Source organism: Chironomus tepperi, unplaced genomic scaffold, assembly GCF_022539635.2.
Source record: "Chironomus tepperi strain 1889 unplaced genomic scaffold, CSIRO-AGI_Ctep_v1 contig_479, whole genome shotgun sequence".
Taxonomy (NCBI): domain Eukaryota; kingdom Metazoa; phylum Arthropoda; class Insecta; order Diptera; family Chironomidae; genus Chironomus; species Chironomus tepperi.
In genome coordinates this window covers 1,582,880-1,608,992 of record NW_027226601.1, presented here as the reverse complement: position 1 = coordinate 1,608,992, position 26,113 = coordinate 1,582,880, and the positions used below count along the sequence as shown (strand labels likewise).

General features: G+C 31.8%; 1 protein-coding gene and 1 long non-coding RNA gene across 2 annotated transcripts in view; both read right to left on the bottom strand.

Annotated features, from left to right (window-relative positions):
• Window positions 1–18,213, bottom strand: part of LOC139099608 (putative uncharacterized protein DDB_G0278881) — a gene marked incomplete at its 3' end in the record, with an annotated part of 28,438 nt that extends 10,225 nt beyond the window's left edge. The window contains exon 1 of the mRNA XM_070652120.1: window positions 17,583–18,213. The remainder of the gene's footprint in view (window positions 1–17,582) is intronic.
• A 2,311-nt stretch (window positions 18,214–20,524) lies between these two features.
• Window positions 20,525–24,824, bottom strand: LOC139099685 (uncharacterized). The gene is made up of 3 exons (XR_011545339.1): window positions 24,484–24,824; window positions 20,653–20,766; window positions 20,525–20,591 (listed from the first exon to the last, which is right to left on the bottom strand). It is a non-coding gene; the product is annotated as an uncharacterized lncRNA (long non-coding RNA).
• Window positions 24,825–26,113: the final 1,289 nt, after the last annotated feature.

The window sequence follows — 26,113 nt, the reverse complement described above, 5'->3', positions numbered from 1 at the left end:
CGATCCAAAATCAAACCAGGCAATCTATTAACGTGAACAGAGTTCGATGTGAAGTACATTTTGTTAGAAGAACTGAAGAAGCTCCTTCAAGAAAGGTCTTTGAGTAGTCAGCGGTAGTTTTAAGTGACATTAATGGGAAGCCATGTATCAGAATGGATCGGTACAGTCAGCGAAGACGAAGTAAATTTTCAATTAGCAAATTTGCTCAGAAACAAAACAAGTCTTTGATAATTACCATAGCCACAGCAGATTCAATTCAAAGCTCATTTTTCCAGTTCAACCTTCAATTTACTAAGTGAAATCTTAATAACTGCATTTCATGCTGACTCAGACTTCCACGAAAATAAAAAATTTCAAAAACTTCAATATTCGAAATTATATTTTAATTTATAGCAATAACATTTCAACCATCCTGTATGATTGCCTATCCCACCCGTAACCCGTTAACTAATCAAACAAAAATATAAAAAAGTGATAACAAATCACGAAAAAAATCGCTGCAGAAAAATTGAATGTCTAAATATTTATATATGCTCAAAATTTATGAGCGAGATAAATTACTCATTTTCTCGCATATTTCATCAATAAAGGTTATCAGCTTGCAATAATTCTTCTACAAAAAAAAAAAAATATTCAAATATTTACACTTTCAATTCAGCAACGCAAAAAGATTAAATTTTAAAAATACGACCCTTTTTGGAGTGAATAATTTAAATTTTAATTATTCGTTTCGAAAGTTTTATTTTTTCATTTTTTTTTCATCCATCCCAATCCCTTTGGGATCGTTAGAAAATTTCGTTCATTTAGATTAAAATATTAAATTGAGCACTTAATGTACCATAAAACATTTTCTTCAAATTATTACTTCTTGACTTCTTTCGTTGGATATTCTCATCGTGAGTGAGGAAGATTGAAGGATGTCAGCAAATATCATAAAAGTGTCCAACTTAATGCCTTTTTTTTACGAATTCGTGACTTTTGACAGGTTTCAGTTTTTCTCACTTATTCTTCATATCTTGCAAATGCTCAGGAACAAAAGTTATTAAAAAAGTTAAAATAAATTTCTAGGAAGAATTTTTTCTTTTTTTCAAGTTTATTTCTTGCTGAAAATTCTTTTTTTATTGTTTATTTTGCAAAACTTTATGAATGTTTAATGAACTATGGAAGTTTACAGGGGATTTGTTCGTAAATGGCATCACTTAGTTCCTTTATCCTATGTACCTTAGCAATATCAATAATTTTGTCCGAAAACGGGGACTATAATAACTTTTGCTTTTCCCTCTTTCTCCTCTCTTTAGACACAAACCTTCATGATACCCTAATACTCAAGTTGACTAAATTTCAATTTGAGGTCTGACGACCCCCTTTCTCTAATTTTAATAAAAACTAATTTTTAGTATTCGGCACCAACCAGATTAGCACAAGTCAGTTAATCAATCCAAAATCTGGGCCCAGGTCAGCGCGATTACGACCTAATGTCGGAGTCAGTTTAAATCCGACACAATGTCAGTGTGAAGTCTGTCTTTTACATGGTAGGTATTGGACATTGACAAACAGAACCAGCGATAGAACCAGTTTCAAGCAGCATGTGAGGGAACCCATAGATCGCAATTGATCTGTAAAACCAGCGAATTGAAGAAAGTAAGTGCAATTCGCGCAATCACTTGACTCAATCTCCACTTAAGTTTGACATCATTTCCAATCACAGCCCATTAAGATACAATTTTAATGAGATTTATAATTTACGAGACATCCCAAATGCACTTTAAAAACAACTTTAGTTTGCACAAAAAAGAATTCTTTATTGGATCTCTGACACCACAACTAATAAACTATCAAGCTTAAGGACCAACACAAAGTTCGACAGGAGAAGCTGCTTTCAATAATAGCATCGATAAAGTTAGTTGATAAACGAGCTGATTGCGTATCGGTTTCAATATGATGCACTTTATGGTGTTCTTGGGGTAGTGAATGCTATCATAATTTATTGACTATGACACTGGATAGTATCAATGTAAGTGGCTTAAATAAAAGAAAAACATATTGCATTGGCATTACTTCGAGCATTTTACTAGTTTCTATGGACTGAGAGTCGATGGATAAATTATAGACTATCCTCAAATTTCATAGCATTCTGTGCATTGTCATGGTGATTTAGTAAGTAATGCACGACATCTGTACAGACATTAATAGATGTACAGTTACACCCGAGTAGAAATGAATGTCAAATTACCTATGCAACATCGTACAAGTTAGCGAAACTGATCAAACTGCATTTAGTCAATTTTTATCATTTTGGACTTTTAGTGCTTGGGTCCAAACTTGATACTCTTCATAACCTATAACCAATCTATAATAATTAGCTATCGTCGTGGCTACCATAGCACCAAAAGCTCACAATTATCTACATTTACTACTCCAACATCGCTAAACCATCCTCAATAAATCCCCCTACCTCAATCTAAGTCCCTGTTAACAAAAACAGCTTAAATTCCTCCCATAAAGACTTCACAAGCAACAACGACTGTATAAAAGAGTTGTAAACTCAACTGACTTAAGGCTATTTTTCTTTGACATGTATAAAATTGCAGATGAAACGTTTTAATACATGGCAACTGCTTCTGACGCTCGTGGTCTCAATTTATGTAAAGCTGTCAATTATGGGGATTTTTTTTTCGCTAACAGAAAAATATTTAACATTGATGTAAAGCTACTGGAAGTTCGCAAAAAAAATTAAAGTAAATTATTTTGGGTCTGGATATTGAGTTATGAAGGAATCAGAATTTTTCATAATTTTTTGATGAGCTTTAAAGCTATCATCATTGTCTTTGCCATATCATCATTACAAATAGTCTCATAGCTACTTTGTATCCTACAGCTATTCTCAACTTTGATCCAGGATATTCCCCAAGATGAATATTATTTTGAATGTATTCTGTCGTCTTTATCTCTAAGCTTGTAGTTCTTCTATGTATTTATGAAGAGAAAGCTATCCTTCTGTAAATATATTCTAGAGAAACTTTTGTTTCTCTATTTCCATCTTTTCTTTTTCTCATATGATGTATTTATAAGGTCGTTCACAAATGAGGTTATGGGTTTTATGGACAATATTCCTTTCCTTGCACCAGGGTGTCTTATTATTTTAGCACTTTAAAAACTGACCACTTTAGTATTTTTTGACTTTATTAATCTAAAGCTTCATTATTCTAGGCATTATTCTGTAGTACTCAAGGAATTCAATTATCTATTAATAAAGAAATTCTAGTTAACAATCTTTAGCTGTGTAAAGTTTCAAAGCTCTAGGATCATTGAATTCTAGTCATCCATTACTTTATGACCCTAGTGGTTTAAGCCAGCAGTGTTCCTCGACTCTAATTAACTTAGAGTCAAATATTTTAGTATTCTAGTAACTTAGTACTCTAGGACTAGTAGCCTAAAGTATCAAAAGCCCTGTTAACATTTCCGCACATTCTTTTTAATGTAGAACATCATCATTGTACCGTAGAAAGCAACACAACGTATAGAGTACGGCACCACTACATCGCCGCATCATCGAAAAGATTCAAATTTGCCCTAATGACACTGTCACACCTAATTTCGACCCACTCTTACGACAAGTAAATGCAGTTGGTCCCTGAGTAAGTCGTATTATGCATCTCGGAATATGAACTCACATAAAACTTTTGACATATTTTAATAAAAATCTCATTTAAAGGACAAATATAAAATAATATCAAAATGAGTCAACAACTTTTTTTTTTCCATCAGTATAGCTTAAGGCAAATGTTGAGCATACAGCAATGGATGAAAATAAATAAAAACAAGAAAAGGATATATATGCATATTTATACAATATCTGTACCTTCCATATAAAACGAAATGGAAGTTGTAAAATGTCAAAGTACTTCTTTCATAAGTAATTTCATGATTTCAATCTTTTTTTTTCGGCTTTTTGGTTAAATATATGCGTATGTCCGAGTCATAAGGATGAAAATAAAAAATTTACCACATCATGCTGCTTTATGACTACGCTCTTGATATGTGAAGCTTTAGGCAGAAACCAAAAAAAAAGTTCATTTTAAGCTACAATTTGCTTTTATGATTTCTATTTCTGTTGTTGATGCTAATCGGGCTGCTTTTGGATGGGGCTTTTGTTTGAATAAGATTTGGATTTTGTTACGTGTCCGTTGACTATTATAATGGAACAATAATGAGATTTTCCTATTGTGTTTGGCTAGGATTCTATAATTAGCAAGTTAGATCTGGTTGGGGGTTGAGTACTTTGGAAGAAGAAATGTATGGATGTTGTTCAAGGGCAGTCGATGTGTTTTCTTTTGATGAAATTAGCTGGATAAAAGTGATTAAAATGGGTCAAAACCGGCCATAACGGTGCCGTTAGAGCAACTTTGCATCTTTCTGGTGACATAGCGGTGCCCATTACTTAGTGCTGTCAGCTTACTTCATATTATTTCAAAAAAATCCCCATTAATTGCTTAAATAATTTTGTTTCATTTAGGTATTACTGGACCATATAGGGTGAAGAGGGGTTCCATCTTATCTAGTCACAATTGATCTATTTATTATTCTGTCTCCAGGTATTTTAGAAACATTATCATAATGTCTTCAAGCTAGTCAATTTCTTCTTAACTTCCTCAAGTTTTCCCAACCCTATACTTCCTATCTAACCCCCCATATCACCCATTAAATGCACCAAAACCCTAATTTCTCTATCAAAATCTACCTAATAAATTTAAAACTTCTTAAAATTGATAAAATTCATATTTCACAATAATTTAAAAAGAATGTATTGTTATCTGTTGCCTCTAAACTTATGAAACTTTCCTTCTGTACCCTTCTCAGAGCATCTCTTAAGAACAAATTTGGTACGACACAACATTTTATCCATCTGTCCATTCATATTTCTACATAAAATGGTACCAACATTCTGTGGAAATTGAAATTGTCAACGTGAGTGGGATATTAACAGAAAACAAATTTTCTGTTCTCTTTTGAGTACAAATTTAAAATGTTTTTTGATAAGCGAATACAACGTTCTTTTGATCACAGTTTTTTTAAGGCGGAGGTGGGTAGCAACAAGGTAGGTTAGATTAATTTAATATATAGTAGAAAGATACTTTTGATGTTCAAACGAATTCTTGGAATGATTAAACAAGATAAAGCGTTTTATATAAATGATTGCGTGCTTTAATTTGAACTTTAGAATTGAGTAATTTAGGGAACGCAGAAATCAAGTTCTGTGAATGGCGGTAATAAATTGTTAACGAATAGTAGGTTGAATTTACTTCTTAGAATAGAAAACTTATAATTTAGGGTTTGCTATAACAAAAATCAGCATAACGATGGATGATCATTTACTTGTTAACTTAGTAACGTCTTTACTGTAAGTCATTTACCCATAGTTCCAATACTCTCTTTTTCCATGTTCACAAAATCTACCTTGGAGTGTTCAACAAAAGATCATAAGAGTTGCAAAGAGTTCGTAGAATGATGCTGACAGTTTCAGGAGCAATTTGAGCAAGAATAGTGATTACAATTGATCTTTCTTGCCAATATTTACAAACTTAGGAATAAGGTCAGCAAAAGAGTAAGATAGAAGGCCTTTTGTGTGCTCCACATCAGAGCATGGTTACAGTAAGTAAGTAATACGGGCAGCGAAATAAATAAATAATTCAAAAATCTCCGAATGTGAAACCTCATTAAACATTTTATTAGTTTTCAATTGAAACTCAACCTTAGCCTACACCAAACCTTAAGTAACCCATAGCCTACATCAAATCACATGCATTCCTTGATAACGCTGACCTAACCGATAGTTCATCTCTGAGAAAACAAGCAGATTGTTTGAATTTTTCAGGAAAAAAGCGCTAAAGTCACCTCAAAATTCACAAATTTCCTCAAAACTCTTTCAAATTTCATTACATTTACAATAAAAGACCCAACGACAAGGTATTCTCATTCATACTGTACTCCAAAAAGAATATAAACTTCTTTATAGAAAACTCAAGATGAAAGAAAATGTTTAAAGTTAAAGTGACAAAAAAAGAGTTGAAGTATCAGAGTGCAGTCATTTGAAGCTGACATTACTTAAGCTATACATACAAGAAGAAGTTTATACAATAGTCAGATAAAGGTCCTTAAGTTTTTTTTTGTCCTTTTTTCTTTCATCCCATCATGTACTTGTATCAGAAGAGTCGAGGAAGAAAACAACAAAACAATTGTCGCATTATAATAAAATTAAAGTAACATTTTGTCTTATTCTATCTATTTATTATTATGGTACATAAAGGACTGTCTCTTATACGGAACAACTTCCTTAAGATAAAGCAATTTTGAAGAGCAGAAGAAGGGAAAAAGAAAGTAAGAGTTTTATCCTTTCCATTATTATATTTTAATACCTAAAAGAATGAAAACTTTTTAAACTAAATTTAAAGTGTATGGATATTTACTTTCATTATTATGAGACTTTTCTTTCTCGTTATGCCTTAACAACAAGCGTTGATGATAATGATGTCGACGACAAGGTCTCTTGAGATTTTAAACGCACTTGGCAATTCTGGTCATATTTGGATGTGGCGATTTTTAAAATATGCTCACAGCAAATATTGTTTCAGGCTCGTGAATGGCATTATTAAGCTTCGGTTTGCCAAAAATAATTTCATTTACACAGCTTGTATCTTTAAACTGACTTTGGGGTTGGTTGTAAATGTGTGGAGTGTGTCCATCGATTTTTTAAACTTCTTTTTGGTGTATTTTGTTATGAAAATCCATTTTTAAGGGTGGAATCTTAAAATTTTAAATATTAATAAGGAACAAGAGGATGTTTTTACAACAAATTTTATGTCCTTGAAAATAGATTGAGGGAACTTATTTGCAATAGATGAAAGTGGTCTTGGAGGTCTTTATGAAATATTTATCTAAATCTAAATATTAATCCATATCTATCAAAAATGGTTAGTGATTAATAATAGTGAACCGGATAGGATCTACAATTTTTGGACGTCATACCATACCGAAGGCTCATTAATGGACTAGTTGAAGAATAAGAACTCTAGTTAGAATTTTCAATCCAGGGATCGCAAAAACAAGAAATCTGGAATCCCCCTCTAAATGAGTGTGCTCTCAAGAGCAGTTTAAGGTATCCCAAAGTCTCGAGCATCAATATCCGAAACGAGCAGAGTAAGCAGAGAGTCACACTGACGATCATTGCTCTTTAATTGTTAGGATTTTTCAAAAATTAAAAATATTTAAAATTTTTGTATTAAAAGATTTATTTTCAATTTTTCGCTAGTCGTGGTGCCACAAGAGAGTCCTCCGTTTTAACCATTTTGTAGCATCCTCGTGTAGCACATATCCACATAAATATAAAAATATCTCATAATTTGCATTTTAGAATTATGTCAATTTACACGAGTCTGCTACATTATTATTCATTCACATCACAAAAATCATTAGGAATCCCCACAACACATAATATCTCAATTCCACAAATACCAAATCGACATGAATTCCAACAATTCCAACAAAAATATCTTACCTATTTCAAAAACTTAATTATTATTATTGATTGAATGAAATTTCAGATTTTCATTTTTCCAAAAATTCATCTTTTTGACTTATAAGAAAAATTCATTCATGTAGTCATGATATCATCCCTCGTCATGATGATGTATGATCATAAATTCATCAGAAAAACATGGCAAAACATAAAATTCAACCTTGGTCCCAAAGTCTATCAAATGGACACCCTTATAGGATATGTAAAGAGCCACTTCAATTTAAAGATTGAAATAATTTTCAACTACCTAAATGGAAATAAGGAGAAAATTCCAAAAAGAAAAACTTTTTCCACACTGAAAGTAAAAAGAGCAGAAAAGAAAATATTTTCAAGATGATGAGCAAAAAATTCTTTTTTTTTTTTGTGCGACGTTGTATTGATAACGTAAGGAATGAAAATAAAGACCGAGAAGAAGTGAAAGAAGAACAAAAATTGACAAAACACTTCTTTATGAAACACAGTGATGACAGCAATGACAAGTATATTGAAAATTTTTCCTTTTTTTTTCATCGATGAAGCGACATAAGAGAAAATTTTTATATCTTGTATATATGTTTGAATCATCTTGTGATTATAAAATAAGAAGTGAATTCTGTAGGCGAAAAATATCTCAATTTGTGTATGAAGAAAATGTGTTTTTTTTTTCGAGTGATAAGGTCAAATTATTTTCCATGAGATTTGCAAAAAAAAGATTTTATTTTAAAAATAATCTGTGACAAAAGATTTTTAAGGAAGTCCAAAAATATTAGTCTTTTGTTAATAGTATTATTTAGGTTTGTTGACTAAAGGTCAAGTCTTTAGTGCAACTTGAAGCTGGCTTATTATAGCCTGGATCAGGAACCTGTTCAACTGCAATATGGAACTAATCATCATAATCTTATTCAGTGTAGAACTCAGAGGAAGTATCTTATAGAATATCACAAGTTAGTTAATCGATCAAAAGTCCGACCCTAGGCAGGTTTGACTAGAATTTGGTATCAGATTTGGTTTACATCCGGCACCAGGCTGACGTGACTCTGGCTGGATTTAAGATATTCAGCCACGCTTTTTAATTCTAGAATTTTGTGGAATTAAATCTGGATTTTTTCATATTTTGACAATTTTCGTAGGCGGAATCCGGCGATAGAATCAGTTTTAGGCGACATCTGAGGGAGGCCATGGATCACAGTTGATCTGAACGGCCAGCAAAATAAGTAAGTAAGACAAGTTTCAAGAAGAACAATTTCACGAAGTTTCAAAATTTTTTGTGTGCACCGCTGAAGTTTAGTTGGGTTTTAGTTTTTTTTTTTCACGAAACCTCCTTTGAATCCGCTCCTGACGTTAAACTTGGTGTTGTTTCTCGAATAAACGTTAAAAATTTTTATATCCTAACTGTGCTTGACTAAGAAATACACAATAAAAAATCTTGACAACTACGTCATTCAGCTCAGGTGAAATATTATTCCTGATATTTTTAAAATGTCAATGTGATCTTGAGAGACATCTAATTATATGAATCCATAGAAGCATCTGGATTCTCAAGAATTTAATTTAATTCATGATATGACGGATGTCACACGCTTTAAAACATATAATTATATCAACATGAGTTGTTGCTATTTATCATAATGTTAGATAGAATATGTAACTAATTAGTAGGGATTCATTATAATAATTGAAATAATTACTTGTTTATCATGAAAATTTTAAAGCTTTTTGGTGAAGAAAATTTCTCTAATTAAAATTTCTTAAGATAAAGTTCGTCTTTACTGTGGGAATTTATTGTTATGAAATTTGAGAGGTCTTAGGAAGCTCTAGAATATTGTGTTACATTGTTGCAGTCCTGAACAGCATGTTTTAGTAAAATTTAACATAGCTTCAAATCAATTGGCTTGAATGCACTTATTTTTACGCTTAATTACTCTTAGCTTTCTTACTCTTAATAAGTGACAATATTATATTGTGTATTAAGAATCCATAATAGCATAGATTAGTGTATTTGCAACCTTGACTGCTCTAAGAACCCAAGGTCAGACACTGTACTTACTGCACTTTCATTTAATTTCAAAAGTTACAATTCAGGTTACAATAAGTACAGTACTGGACATTTGAAGTCCTTGACCCTTGCTAACAAATTAAAATTCGTCTTTAAAGACATTGAAAATTTAGCTTAAATTTCAAGCAACAAAATCAAAAATTTCTGTCAAAATATTTCATCTAATCAACCCCAAATCCGCAGAACTAAAATAAATCTCCATGCAGCCCAAAGCCACAAAATTTCCATCCAATCTGACCATAAACAGACCCATATCAAAAAGTGACCAAACTCAAATTTTCATCCTACACAGAAATATGCCATGAAAATCTAATTTATGAATGAATATGATGACATTATAAGCAAAACATTTCCATTATCCTTTAAACTAACACAGATAGTGACATTATACAAGTTTGTTGGAAGAGAAAATCTTTGAGGCAACACAGGCACACAACACAACATGACATCTTTTTATGGGGCTTATGAAAAGCTAAGTTCAATTTCATGGACATAGACATAACATAAATCAATTGAAGCTGTCCCGTAACAAAAGTTTATGGGGAAAGGATACTGGATTAAAAAGAAGAAACTCAAACTGGTTTTTTATATATACGGAAAGAAAGAAGCAACATCACATAAGGAGCATAAAAAAAAACTTTCTAAATGTTCGGCACCAACTTTCTTTTTATTTTTTCTTCCTTTTAATGACCTTTCGGATGTGTTGAAAGTAATTTTTTACTAGTAATCTCGTAAATGTCCATTCCGTATTGTCGTTCCTATTTTTCTTCATCAAATTAATAGTTTTTTATATCATCTGTTTTCATGTGGAGTTTTTAGATCTCCCCGGGAATGAGATGCTCTCTCTGTATGTACATATTTGCTCTCTCTCGCTTCAGTTAACGATGTGAGCAAAAAAGAAGTCAATCATCGAGTATGAATAAAAGTTTTAATCACAGCGGAATAGTGTTGGATTTATAGAATGTGAAGTTGGTCGTAAATTAATTCAAAAAAAGCTTGAATTATTAAAATTTAAAATTTTTTAAGCTTTTAAAATTCAAAAATTTTAAACATCGAATTTCAAAAATTCAAAAAATTCAAAAATTTAAAACTGTTAAAATTCAAAAATATAAAACTTTCAAAATTCAAAAATTCAAAACTGTTCCATTCAGAAATTCTTAAACTTTTAAAATAAAAAAATTTTTAAACTTTTAAAATTAAAAAATTTAAATTTGTTTAAATTCAAAAATTTTTTTATTTTAAAAGTTTAAAAATTCAAAAATTCTAAAACTTTTAAAATTCAAAATTTAAAACTTTTCAAATTTAAAAATTCTGAAACTGTTCAAAATTCAAAAATTTTAAATTGTTAAAAAATTTAAAACTTTTCAAATTCAAAAATTCTGAAACTTTCAAAATTCAAAAATTCTAAATTTTACAGTTCAAAAGTTCTAAAACTTTGCAAACATTCCAACAACTTTTAATGAAACACCATTAATTCCTAACATTTATCATGATCAGCTCAACAATGCATCTACAAATACATACACGATTTTCCCATCAATCAGCTCTTCCCATCTAATGACCTTTAATGTCTGATGAATAAAATTTACAAGATCTTAAAATTATACGACTGTATTCAAACACAATTCATATTATAAGACTTTTTGTTTTATCATCAACATATGCTGTATGGCTCTTATAAATTCTGCCTTCTTCACCCCTAATCCTCTTTAAGTTAGTACTGCACGTGTTTCATCGTAATAATCTCACGGCACTTTTTTTTGTTGTTATTGTTTACTGCTTCCGATTTTCAAATGCTTCATTCAGCTTTTTATTCCACTCACAAAAAAATAAGCAGCATCGTATTTGGTTTTCTTTATTTCTGGTAATTTTAGAATTATAGGTATTGATGGTAAGGTGCTTAGCGAAATTTGATGAGAAAAAAAATTGTTACTTTATCATAATTGGATTCAGCATTTTTCATTAATTGAGTCTTCCTATGTAGGTAGGTTATATTAGCAGATAATGTCAAGTGCTCTTACTGCTAATTTCATGAAATTTTTATAAATTTTTCCCTCAATTAAAAAGAAATGTTTGCAACATCATTAGTCTCTAATGCAGGGATGGGCAACATTTTTTGTGGCATGGCACACCTTGGTGATAAGCATCGACCGAAACCGCACAAAGCATACAGTTCATAGATTTTCGTCAGCACACTAGAGTGCCGCGGCTCACAGTTTAGCCAACACTGCTTAAATACTTCAAAAGACTCTAAAAATAATTTTCTCTTCATTATTTAAGTATCTTGATGTTGATGGCTAATAAAATATATTCATTTAATTTAGAAAAATAAAGAAAATTCTTTCCAAATTCCTTTTATTATCTAAAATATAATTTTAACTATTTTTCATTACAGTATAAACTAAATACCATTCAGTTTCAAGAAAATAGATCTTTGTCTCCTTTAATAGCCGATTGGGCCAAATACCGAGCTAGTCATCAGGGTCATCAGACATTAGTCTACAGGGTGGGGATGGTGATATTATACAAGAGGTCTGTCTACGCTCTTGCTTTTAAATAACTAGACATTATCTTGCCTTTAACTAGTTTAACGTATTTCATTTGTTCACTCAGAAACTATGCAACATTTGAAAGTTTCAGTAGATCAATTGGGATGCCAAATTTGCACAATATATCGGATTCAAACTCTCGAGTGGTATCAGCTGATTTTACAAAATTTAAACCAAAACACATAATTGACCAATCGTAGCCTGTTGCACTTGAGACTAGGTTTATCCTAATTCTCATCCAGCAGCAATAAATCAGGCCATCTTAGGTGTCATCAGAAAAAGTTTGTGTCTAACCGTTATTATGACTACGTAGTATCTTGGAGAACGAATTGTGCTGTTCGAATTAGTCTAAAACAACCCAAAATTGCATCAAGTCTCAAAAATTTAAAAACACCTGCTTAATATCGACTTGGCCCAACAAAATAAACATATTCAAAATACACTTCTGACAAGTGACATTCCCCCCTTATTGTCCTCAAGTTTAAAGATCCACTTTTGCTATCGATAAGAAAATTTCCATTCTTCTTCTTCCTTTCTTTATTTATCTTTATCTCAATAACATCAGAATAATGAATTGACCTTTGTTGAGTGGGATTAGATGATTATTTTAAAGGCACAAAAAACCTTTTTCAAATTTTTTTATTTGAAATTCAAGATCAGGAGCAGCCAAGAAGAAGAGCAATTGGAAGGTAATATGAGAAATAAATATAAATAATGTAATGCGAATTAAATTAAATTACGACTTGAAAAGGATATAAAAGAAGAAGAGGAAAATAAAGTAAAGCTTCATTCAAGACAATAGAGCACGATAAATAGATATATTGAGAGATATTTTATGTATTTTTATATTTGTTCCTTCAAGTGCTTCTATTTCATTAGCTATTTAAGTACAAACGCAAATAAATTTCATGTCAATAATATAAGCCATGAGGAATGTTTGGTGATGAAGCATATGGTTCGTAAAAACCACGAATGAATTTTCACAGCTTCACTGTCTACTTACTGTTCTCTCTCTCTCATACAGGATGATAGGAAGAAGTGAAGAATAAATAAATATGGAAGAAAATGTTGCGGATATTGCTTTTTATCTTCATGCTATTATAGGAGAAAATGTCGATGGTTTATGAGAGTATCGATGGAATCAAGGGATGGTCTGTTTGAGGTTTTATTCAAATTAGTTGATCCGATTAAAAGAATTAAGTTGAAAATTGATATATCATGTTTAAAACTTATTGATTCAGATCAAAAAGCATTCAAATGGTTCAAAAATAAATAAAACAGTTCAAAGCTGATTGACCAAGTTCAAAATGGATTGGTTCAGTTCAAAACTGATTGAATCTAGTTCAATACGGATTGATCCAGTTCAAATTGAATTGACCCAGTTCAAAATAGATTAATCCAATTCAAAACTGATTGATCCAGTTCAAAACTGACTGATTTAGATCAAAAAACATTCAAACGGTTCAAAGTTAACTGAAGTAATTTTAAAGTTCCCATCCCTTGACATCAGCTTATTTGAATTCACAATAAACATTTCAAGTCGACAAAAAATGCTCTAGCTCTCAAACGCACACAAAAAAAAAAGACTTTTTGGGTCAAATGCGTTCGTCGACAAGACGACGTTTTGCAAGAAGAGAGAGAGAGAAAAAATCAATTATTATTTACAGACGGAAGCAGACAAATGATGTAAGATGTGATGTATTTGTCGGCTGCATGAAGAGGAAAACTCATAAAAAATTGAGACATTTGCGGGGGTTGTAGCTCAAGCATTGTTATTCATTACTGAATTGAAGATGAATGCGATCAAAAAATTCCAATTGTTTTCATACAAAGAAAAACGGAAACGTCTTTTCTGGCTCATATAAATCTACATGAGTAGGCTAAATTCTTGCAAACTTAAAATTTCATTTCAATGTTATTAAAAAATTTTCTTCTTTTTTTACATCCTACGATGTATGATCAATGCATATAAACAAACATTTCTCTTAAAAATAACAAAAGGCTGAATGGAAAACGAAGACAAAGTCTGAACAGCAACAACAAAAAAAATATTGCAAAGCGGTTTCGATAATAAATTTCACATTAAAACCATAAAACTTTTTCATTTCATTCCTTTTGGAATGTAAGATATTTTTTAATATAAGAAGGCAAGATGAAAATACTTTTTAAGGCGTTTAATATTTGTAATGTAAGCTGCTCTGTAGAGCAGAATATAATTTGCATATGAAGCAACTAGCTCAATAATGCTATGAAAAAAAAGAGAGAACATTCTGTAAGACTTTTTTAACATGAGAGATTATTTTAAGGGATTGCAATTTCTTTGTGTAGCTTTTCATTCTGTTAACCACATTCTGTTCTACTTGTGTAGCTGTTGATTTTGTGGAAGACTGACAGGGCATGTGTGTTGCACATTGGTTGATCAAAGAGTTGTTGAAGGAAAATTGGAATGCCAAACATTTTTTGTCTGATTCTTAAAACATTTTGTACAGGTGCATGGCCCAAGGTATACCAATAGGATAAGTACATTGATCCACAATTTGTGTCACGAATACCCAAACTAAGTTAGTATGACTAGAAACAACGAAAATGCATCCGAGTAGATTTTACCTGAGATATATCCCGGATCATTAGAATCGGTCTCATCTCTAATGCATTAAGTGTTACAGATGAGAAAATACGGCTAAATTGGATGTAAACTTCGAAAAAATGTTCTGTTGATAAAGAAACAGAAGTTAGTAGCACCAAAAAGTGGGGTTGCGACCCTTAATCCCTTCGAAATATGCATCTGGAAACGGAGACCAAGAGCATCAAAAGCTGAACATGATGAAGAAAAGTTATAAAATAATGTCATTTTAACGTGCGAATATAACTCGTACAAACTAGATGACAGAGCGAGAGTTGAGGTGATTCGGTGGTGGAAAAGTCACGTACTTCGGTGGCTAATTATTGTGGATCAAACAATATGCTGCAGAAAGACGCCCCTCTTTGCAGGCTAAATGACATTTAGCTGATAAAAGCTTCATCAAAGGAGCGAAATTAATTCCATTGTAAGCTGTAGATCTACTGAGTGTAGAGGTCTAGTGCACCCAAGAGTAAGTAAAAATAATGCACTAGATTCACTCATCACGTTATAAGCATGATTCTTTAATTCATTATTTTAAATATCCTTAACGACATACATATCAACAATGTTTCATTTTAAATAAAATCCCAAAATACCTCAAACATCCCATCCTTCTTTGTCTAAAACCATAAAACATTATATTGCATCTCCTACCAAAAATAATAACATTCTCAAAAAGCAATGAACTTGAAAATCGTTTGAAATTTGACAATAAAAGTGCACTTATTTGCAATTATGTATGAGCATTTTACGTGATTGAAATATTTTAGCCTAGACGATTCAAATTTGTTTGATTACTGTTGCAGTCATTCTACAAAGCAAAAAACGATCCTAAAGCAAACTTTTGATTCCGGAATTTAATTTGCATTTTTGCAACACAAAAAAGAAGAAAATAAAATCCAATTAAATTATTTTCATTAAATTATTGAAGCTTGAAATTGTTGATCGGATGAATTTTTTTTATTCCTGACTAATTTAATTTTAAATCATTTTAATTACTTACATCAAAAGTAATCAATATATCAATTTTTGAAAAACACGTTTTTGAGGTGTTAAAGGAGGTCATTTTTGACATGTTCTGTGAAATTTTCATGATTTTTCAAGTTTTTAAGGACTTTTGGGTTTTAGGTTGGTAATTAGCTCTTAATTGCAATGGTCAAGTTGATTAGGAAGTCGATCAGTCGACTCAAATGTCCCAGAGGAAAATCTAGTAGAATTCAGGTGATTTTTCGCTGTTCTAGTCACTTCAACTCAGTTTCTATGATTCGTTGAACAAATTGTGACTAAGTACGCTGCATTCTTATCCTCTGAATCATGCAACATGTAGAGTTGTAGACAGCAAAAACATCCATTGGAACAAAGCCGTCATCATGACATTAGCTCTTCCAACAGCTTCAAATCCCAATCAAAACTACTCAAAAATCTACACTACATAAATTTTCACTCAAAAAAACCCCTAACATCATTCCATAAATAGAGAAATAATGTAGATCACTAACCACAGTTGTTCAAAATCACATCAAAAACATTTCCATATGATGAGAATAGCTCAATCAGATTGAGCATGTTGTGTGGCAAATTATGGTCAGAACAATCTAAAATCATACCATTTTTTTGGGGTGGTCTGCTTATTGCTATGAGCAGTTTCAACATGAAAGTTAGATTTTTTTTTGGTCCACATTGGGTAAAAGTTTTGAGAACATTGAGGATGTAGTTTGAAATGTAATATTGGTTTTCATTTTAGTGATGTTATGGATTGAAAGTTGGAGAAAGTTATTTTATTGAGCGATTTGTTCTTGTAAAGTGGTCCTTAAAACACCCCAATCTAGTCATTCGTACTCAATATTAAGTGATCAAGTTACTTCCTTGTAAGACAAAAATCGGTTAATTGATCAAAAATCCTTCCCAATGCATAAATTTTCACTCAAAAAAACCCCTAACATCATTCCATAAATAGATGTGATTTTTAATTAATGTCGCCTCTAATTTAAAATGAATCCGGCACCATGTCAGAGTCACATCGATTTGGTGCTGGATTTTAGATCAATTAAACGACTTGTGGCATTCGTTTCTATAATCCTAAGCAGAGCTTGAAATCGACTCGAATATTATATGGAATGGAGTCGAGATTAGACAACTGATCCATGTAATTCGAGTCGATTTGGAGCTTTAGTCCTGAAAGTTACAATTTAATCGGTCAGATAACCAAGTTGATGGTAAGACATTAGAATGCTCTAGCTTGAGCTTTGACTTAAATTTTGTATCATGAGTCTTTTTGGGTCTTGAGACAACAACTTATCCCGAACAGACAAGGAGCATGTTCATGAGTATGCTCACAAAATTGATCATCCTTTTTTATATTGATTGAGTATACACATTTGCACGCTCATTTAGATGGGTATGTTCATTATCTTTTAGGGTGCGTGACGTTTTCACACAACTGTCCATCTGCATCCACCCTTCCTTACTACAAAATAAATGACTTAGTAATAAAAAAAAATCAATTAAGATTTTCTATCGAATCAAGTGGAATAGCTTTACATTACTGTAATTACAGTTGACTAATTAATCAATAACTGAAGGAGTCAATCTTCTTTCAGTCAGAGCTATAAGCACACAGAATAATGAAACAATATTTATATCATGTAGCATGTAGTTTTTAAGTGGAATAAAAGAAAAATTAATTAAGATTCTTTTATATTCTCTTCTTATTCCTTTCATGATTCCACAAGAGCCTCTGCTGATTTTGCATTTTAAGTTGATGACATGGATTGATTAAAGCTTATGAATAATACATACGAAATATATATATTTTTTAATGTAATCTCAACATGTGCATTTATTCCCCTATGTCGTCCTCCTTTATGGCACTTAACTATCTACTTTGTATTCATTTACACAATTTTGCCTTTTACTATGCAAGATTCTTTTAAAATGAAGTTGTAAGTACAATATAGGATAATTAACACGTCATGCAAAAGGCACACACACCGAGCACTAAACAGCTGAGTTTCTTTTTTTTCACTTCTCTTTACTTCCTTAAATTATTATTAGTTCTTATATTTTCACTCTCACCAAAAAACCACTTTGAAATGTTACCGGAAAGTGATTTAATCTATTTGAAAATTAATTTTCCGGACTGTTGACAAAGTGTGGCGAATAAAATGTTGGCCATACATGCACTCACGATAATTGGAATGCAAGATGATGATAAAAAAAAATGTATAAAAAATCGACACAGAGATAAAAATTGTTAAACATATGTCACATATGTAGTCACTCTTTTTTATATCCAATTTCTTTTCTCTTTTTTTAGTTTGATATGAGGGATCTGTTCTAGCCACAAATATTATTTTTCTACACATGAACACAGCATCAAAATAAGATATTTCCTTTCCTTGACTGTCGGAGTCATTTGCACTCACGATTGATTCACATTTATAGACTTTTTATTTTAATTGAATTTTTTAAGTTACTCAACTTTAGTCTAATTGAATTAAATGAACATGACAATGAAACATATTGAAATATTTACACTGGAACTGCCGCAAAAAAACTTTAACAAGCACACAAAAAAAGTAGCTTTTCTCGTAAATTCGGTAAATTCTTTTTTTGACAAATTTTTGTGTATTTTTTTTTTCTCACTTCTTATTTTGTGCCTGTTCACATAAATGTCACTAAGAGGCATGTACGCGAGAGAGAGAGAATAAAATAAGAGTTTATTTGCACTTTAATTTTAGATTATTTTTTTTTAATTTTATCAAAGCCAAGCTCGCGGAAAATGGCAATACAGTTAAATTTGATAGCCCTATCCATTCGAGATCTCTAATCAAACTGAACACACAACATTGAGCGAAGTGAAAATAGAAGAAAGAAATTTTGATGTCTGAACTTCAGCACGACATGTATATATTTTCCACAGCTGTTTCTTTTTATTCCCTTTTACTATAAACTCGAATACGAATGGAATATAGATAGGTACGGTGCGAAAAAAATCTTATGCGTTGGAAATGTGTTATTGTGAGAAAATCTCAGTGCTATACAGCATTCGGTGACTGTATACGTGCATGTTGGAATGTAAATTTACTTGAGGAATTTTCTCGTCTACAAATACATTCAAGCCATTCCAGTGAGTAAGTTTTCCCATTCGGGTGTCATGACGTCATTAAATTGAGCGGAAAACTGTTCCTCTCTCTTACTTTTCTTTGTTCACATGCGAACCTTTAAGAACTATATCAGATGCTTTTTATTTGATAATAAAAACAAAAACGCACTAACACATTATGGTCGGGGGATATAGACATAAATATAGCTCATGATGATGTTGATGATGATAGTAAGGACCTTTACTATGCATTCAATTATTCAAATCATGGATCAATTTAAATCAATCCTTATGGACATGACTCATTTATTATGCTTGGCAATAATGACGCACATTTTTATGGAGCCAAAAAAAATAATGACAACAGAAATCAAAATTCCTTTACTCAGCCATTAATTCACCCATCCCTTTGTCAACTCATTCATTAGCTGATGTGCTTATATACATGCATACACAAAATATCATCACTTGATATCTTCACGCATTTTATCTTCATTTAAAGGCACAAAAAAAAGTCTACACTTAATTAATTATATGGAAGAATGGGGTGAAATGATTTTGGGTATGGGGGTGGATAGAGCGCATTTTTTGGATTGTTTGAATTTGATTTCAGTTTGGGTAAGGACTAGACACTATTGTCAATATTGTGAATTTTGATTTTTAGGGAAATTGCTACTCAAACATTCTCGTGTCATGGCACATTCAAACATTGGCGGTAAGTCACGAGCGCGATTCAAGGCATTTCCAAATTACGGAGTTTTTTTAGGACTTTAGACTATATGTAATTTCGACAACAGTGCCACGGCACACAGTTTTGACAACACTGGCTTTAAGTAAAGTTCTGCAATTTTTCAACCTAAATATAAAATCCTGAAAAAAAATCACTGCCACATTAATAACGGAACTTTTTTTACATTCAAAGTAGCTTCAGCAGTCGAGCCGTGCCACATAGTTTGTACATCACTGTCTTAGAGTAAAATTGTGAATTTAGCAACCTAAATATAGATTTTAACGGATATTTCACATTCAAACTAGCTAAAGCTCCATAAAACAAAATGGCGGCGCTAAAAAAGCTCCACTTCGAAGATTATTTTGCATATTTTACGCAAATTAGACTGTTGTTTTCCAGATGCAATCTTAAATTATCTTTAAAAACATGGCAAGAGTAAAACACAATAGATTTCACCACAATTAATAGCTTAAAAACCCGCAAAATAAACGTTATTTCACCATCTGCACTCAATGACTAACAAAAATAATATTTTTCTGCAACTAAAAAGATTTGAATTGAAATAAAAAACTATAAAAATAAATCAATTTTTCCCGAGAAAATGCATTAAAATTTCATCAAAATCGTAGCAAAAAAAAAAAGAAACAGAGTCAATTCCCCATCTGAACACATAAAACACTCGAAATCTTCTAAGAAATAAAAATTTATATTCATACATTCAGCCAGACAGTCAATAACTCATACAGTAACAAACATTATAGTCAAGAAAATTCCGCTCAAAATACGAAGATACAGACACTTTTTATGTACGCATCTCTCACTATACGCATTTATGTTTTAATTTAATTATCCCCTAATTAACTTTGACATATATATGTGATTGTTTGTGACATTTTTATTTACTCACATTCTTCAAATGTTGAACTTTCATCGTTATTCTGGGTCATTTCCTTCTCCTTGCAGTACTTAAAGACTGTAAATTTGGTATGATCATTAATATTTCATTACTAATGAATTGGAAAGACGTTGCTTACCTTTATTGCAGCAATATCTTAAAATTCCTGATCCAAATTTATGCTTCCGATGTGTACTGCCTTCCTTTCTTGATTCTGCATCAGTTGATACATCGATATTAAGTTGCTCAACTTCTGTAAAAATGCACAGAATGATATAAACTGAATGAGATATTCTCCCTTCGGAAAATTAAAAAGTTTTGTAGGTATTTTCTGAAATTATACACACGAAGTGATTCCGCTCGCAGAATTATAAATTAGCCTTTATGCGGAAAAAAAATTAATTTGATTAATGCGGAATGATTTCATCGGGCCAGCAAAAAAACATTTTTATTTTTGGAGCATACATTACACCTTTCCTGCCTTTATGCAATGACATGTGATTTTAAGCAGATCCAGTAACTACGCAAGTAAGAGAAAATATTAATAATTTTTTTATAGCTCTTCAATCATCAAGTCTTGAAGTTTATAAACTTTGTTTGAATTTCCTACAGATCATTAGAAGACTCGTCCGTAACTCTTTCAATGTTTTTTTCTCTGTTCAGTAAATCGATGGAGGTAATGTGTTGTTTAAAAAAATCATTAATTGTAAATGCAGAGGTGGAAGAGGCATGAATCGATCTGATCCAAACAAACAATGACTGTACTAAGTAAATGAACTGGCAAACGGTAACCAGCGATAGAGTCAGCTTCAGGAACCGACTGAGGGAGGCCATAGATCGCACTTGCCTGTGAAGTCTGTCCAGCCAGTGAAGTTAGTAAGTAGTAAGTAAATGAGCAATCTCATGAGAATACACAATAAAATTGTGAATGCTCGATTTTGGAAGCATACTTATGTGCATGATCTTTATCTGTTCGTGTGAAGAGCTGTTTCTATCTTACCGATAAGGGCTTGTATGAGAAGTTGTTGATTATTTCACCATTTTGACAAATTTTTACAAACAATAAATCTTTTTGAAATTTTCTAAATTTTTTCAATGTCTACTTATGATAAAAAAAAAGTTTGAAATTTCATCATTTCGCATCATATTCAATCCGAAGCACCTTAGAAATACGAATTATTTGAAATTTCTAAGCTATGATTTCATCCTAGTTGATTTAAACATACAGTCGAATTATTTGAAAATGTTTCTTTTGACCCTTTAATCTCTCACTTAGATTCACTCACATTTCACTTAAAAACATTTAATGATAAATGAATGACCGTTCATCTTTGAGCTTCATATGATACGGAGAACCATGAGTTTCGGACTTTATAAGACCAAATTCCAAATTCATACAGTTTTACCCTAATCGACAAAGAGGGATTCAGGGGAGAAGGGAGGAAAGAGAGTTTGAAAGATAAAAAGGTCGTAAAAATGTTCAGGGGTTTCGAACTTTTGTCTTGGAAAGTCCTAGAAAATTGAAGAAAATAGGAGAATTGATTGAATCCCAAAACCCTTTTGATACTCTTCTACAAAAACTTGGACTCAAAGTCAACTCAGATGTTGTAGAGAACAATTGGCTCAAGTCAACTTAATCTCATATAAAATTCAAACTAACTTCAAGTTAGGCATACATTTAAACTGAAATTTGACAAAAATACAATCTCACATCTAGATCATTATAGATAAACATCCAATGCGATCAAACCCCTTATTTTTTCGCATTAATATCCAAAATTAACATGACCGTGAGCCAGATCATCCTCTTCCTCTTGTCACGCCAATGCTCACATGCCCAACCCTGATTACTAATAGCACGCTAATGCAGACCGCCCGCATTCAAGCGAAAAGTATTAATGAAGATATGAATAATTACAGTCGATAGAAATGAGAGGAATCGCTATGATATGGTACACAATTGTAAAAATTTCTATAAATACAGAACGAATGAAAAATTTATTGAGAGAAAGAACTCAGGAAAGGAAAGAAAAAATAGGAAAAAATAAATGTTGCGGATAAAAGAGCTCTTCTCTCTTCTCTACTTTATTTCGCATTGTGTACGAGGCTAACTAGTAAATTTTCTGTTTGTGTACTTCCCTTGAAAAATTAAAGAAGCCATAAAAGACACTTTGTCTTCTACCTTGAGAGTTATTTACATATGATTTGATGTGCACTATGCATAAGTCAATAAAATGTGAATATGTAAGGAGATTTTGGCTTTCACCTTTACATTGAACATTCAATCTATGAAGGAACTTCCTATTTCCATGAAGGAAACCATAGAAATGCATGTACGACAATTTCTGTAAGAAGACTTTACATTTTCCATACGAAAAGTCAATATCAATATTCCAGTTGAGTATTGAAATGTTAAAATTAGATTTAACAAGTTTTGTGCTAAATTTAAAACACTCGTGGAATGGAATTTTGAGGAGAATTTTATAAACAAAATATACATCAGTAAATAAGATCTAAGAGATACATAACTCAGCTTAATAGCAACTTTTAATTGGCATATATGGTCAAGCTGGAACTTTTGTTTCATCAGGTCATCTTATCTGTTACTTTTAAATTGTTTGCACATGCACGAGAAGTCATAATTCACGACGTGATTGTTATATTCGAGTTCCCTTGAAACAATGCTTCAAACTTGCTTTGGCTGGATTTTTAAGACAGCATGGTGATTCTTATGGGGGTTGTTCCTTTCAAGGGTGTGCAACTGATCAGTCATGTTTTTACCAATTCTGATCATTGATCGTCAGTTTCATGCCCTTGGCTTACAAATGATTTGTCAATTTGCAGAAAGAGTTAGAATCTACTACGAAACTGAATGAACTACTCGACTGATTAGGGATTAGGGTCCTGAACCAAGACCAGGACTGAGGACACAGTACATGGATATTATTCAAATATGCTCGATATCGGCAAATTCCGGGACTGGGAAATCTTGATCTCTTTCTCAAGAAACCTTAAAGCTAACTTAACACCATTTAAAATTATAATCTCTTTTGTGCAGTAGAAATCGAAAGAGGGATTATTAGAGCTTATATCAGAAAATGTACATAAAACACAGAAGATTGACTAAACTTAGATCAACATTTTCATAGATACCATGTAGACCTAATTCTCAGAAAGACCAGTTTTAAGGGTGTTACCAAGAATATATATAGGTACTTTTGAATAATCCTGAGTAGCTCAAATCAATTATTTGATCAAAAATGCGGCCAAATTCATAGGCGGATTCGATTCAAATCCAGTACCAGATGGTGATATGTTCGGTACCAATATGTGTTCTTTTGGATAAAATGGGTCATAGATGCATTGATGTTACTAGTTCTAATTTTTATATGTCATAGCAAATGCTCAATATACACAGCATGTCCATCAGACCATAGTAATTAAACCCTATAGGAATCGAGCCGACCTCATTTGATCTTCAACGACTACTCAGCAAGGACCCAGTCTAAGATTTTCGTCACTTCCGCAAACTGCAATTCTCAAACATGTTCTTAATTCATCACAAAACCACAATCAGCACACAACTTCCTTCAAGATTTCACAACATCCTCACGTAGCCACAAAATGCGCTCAAATCACAAGCCACACACATGTGTAATCATTCCAACTAGTTAGTCATTTCAGTTCTTCTTCGCTTCTTTATTTAAATTTTTTTTTTTTGATTATTTGGCGCAGTTCCAATTAGATTGACTGCAGCATAAAATGCTCACTGAACAAAAAAAATCTGATCGAGAGAGAATAAAAAGTGCAATTGGCATTGCAGCTCCATTCAAGCATTGAGGTCTGATTAGCTCAAATTTATTTTCATTTGTTCAAATTCATGCTGAGGATTAATCTGTGCCTATTATTATTGTTATCTCGTGTGTGATTTATCTGTATTTATCTTACAGCTGAATGCTTTTACACTTACTCGATTCTGACATTTTTAAAACTAACAAAAAAATTGGGTAAAACTGTATCTTTAAACCAGAAATAATTTTTTTTTTTGTATTTACAAGAAAAATTTTTTTTTTTTTTTTTTTGTTCGAGATTTTCCACCAAAAATTCCGATAAGCACAAGCAGCTCTAAATTCACAGAATGTCAAAATGCGCGCGTCACACGAGCTGCAAAATGCTACAACTTTTAATATCAACACTGACAAAATTAATAAACTACAAAAACTACTTAAAATGACAATTTTTGACAAAAATTCAAGAGCACAATAGCACGACTGACTGTTTTTTCCTCCTGCTTATTTCTCGCGTTTTTTCTCAACGAATGAGAGTGCAAAATGAAATCTCTGAAAAAAAGAAAAATAGAAAGGAAAAATTATTTTCATTTTGATGATTGTATGGTATTAAACAAACGATAATCAGATTATGGGAAATTAATTTTGTATATCCAACAAAGAAAAAAATATAAATTACCTCCGCTGTCGTCTTGGACATTTCGGAAATGAAATTTTTTTAATTTGAGGCTTTTTAGCTCTATTTTAACATTAAAGTATAGAATTCTATTATTTACTTTGAAGCATATAGGCACCCCGTTGCTGTAATTATCTTCCCAATCAGGAACGCGAAAGACGCGCTTAAACATTAGTGTACATATACACAGCAAAAAAGAGAAAAGAGAAAACAAAAAAAAAAGTTTCTAAAATATTTCAATGTCCAACGCGAATGATTATTTACGGATATGCCGAAGAGAATGAAATTTATTTTTAAAAGAAAAAACCTTTCCGAACATTTTCATATGAATCGTACAAAATTTCACGTATCATCTTCATGTATGTATTTATAAATTCATATCTTAAATGGATTTTGTTTTTATTTACTTAATACTGTATTGTAAGATTAATATCAGTGATTTTGGATATAAGATTATTTTATTGGGAACATTAATACAGGCTAAATTGTATCGTGATTTACAGATCATCTGATGGGATAGTTCTCTGCTCTGTGAAATGTAAATCTCATTTTCTCTTGAAGACATCAATTTGATTTCATCACAAACACATATTTTGAGAATAAATATATACTTACTTACTTACTTATTTCACTGGCCGTACAGATCAGCTGTGATTCATGGCCTTTCTCAGTTGACGTATAAAACTGGTTCTTTCACAGGATGCCAAGTGGTAATAGCCAATATTAAGTGTTACCATGTCTTAATTAACAGACTCCTTCCAAGAATTCTTTAGCCGCCCTCGTGCTCTTTTGCCATCAACCAAGCAACTATAATCAATGTGGAAAACAATTGTGGAAAATGAAAAGTTTAGGGTTTTTGATCCAAAATCCGATCCCAAGTCATTCTGGCCTGAAGCTGGATTTTTGATAGATTAATCAGTATGATATGTTTTAAAAAGCAAATAAATCGAAAAATCTGCTGTAAATAAGGGTAAGAGCCGAGCTCGAAGTCGACTTAGATTTTAGATGGAAAAGCCGACTTGATTCATATGAAATTCTAGTCGACTTCATGATTAAAATTTAAAGTTTTAAAATCCCCCATGGATATACTCCTGTAGTAAACAAAGCTCATATTCATTCCCCTTTAAATTAGACTT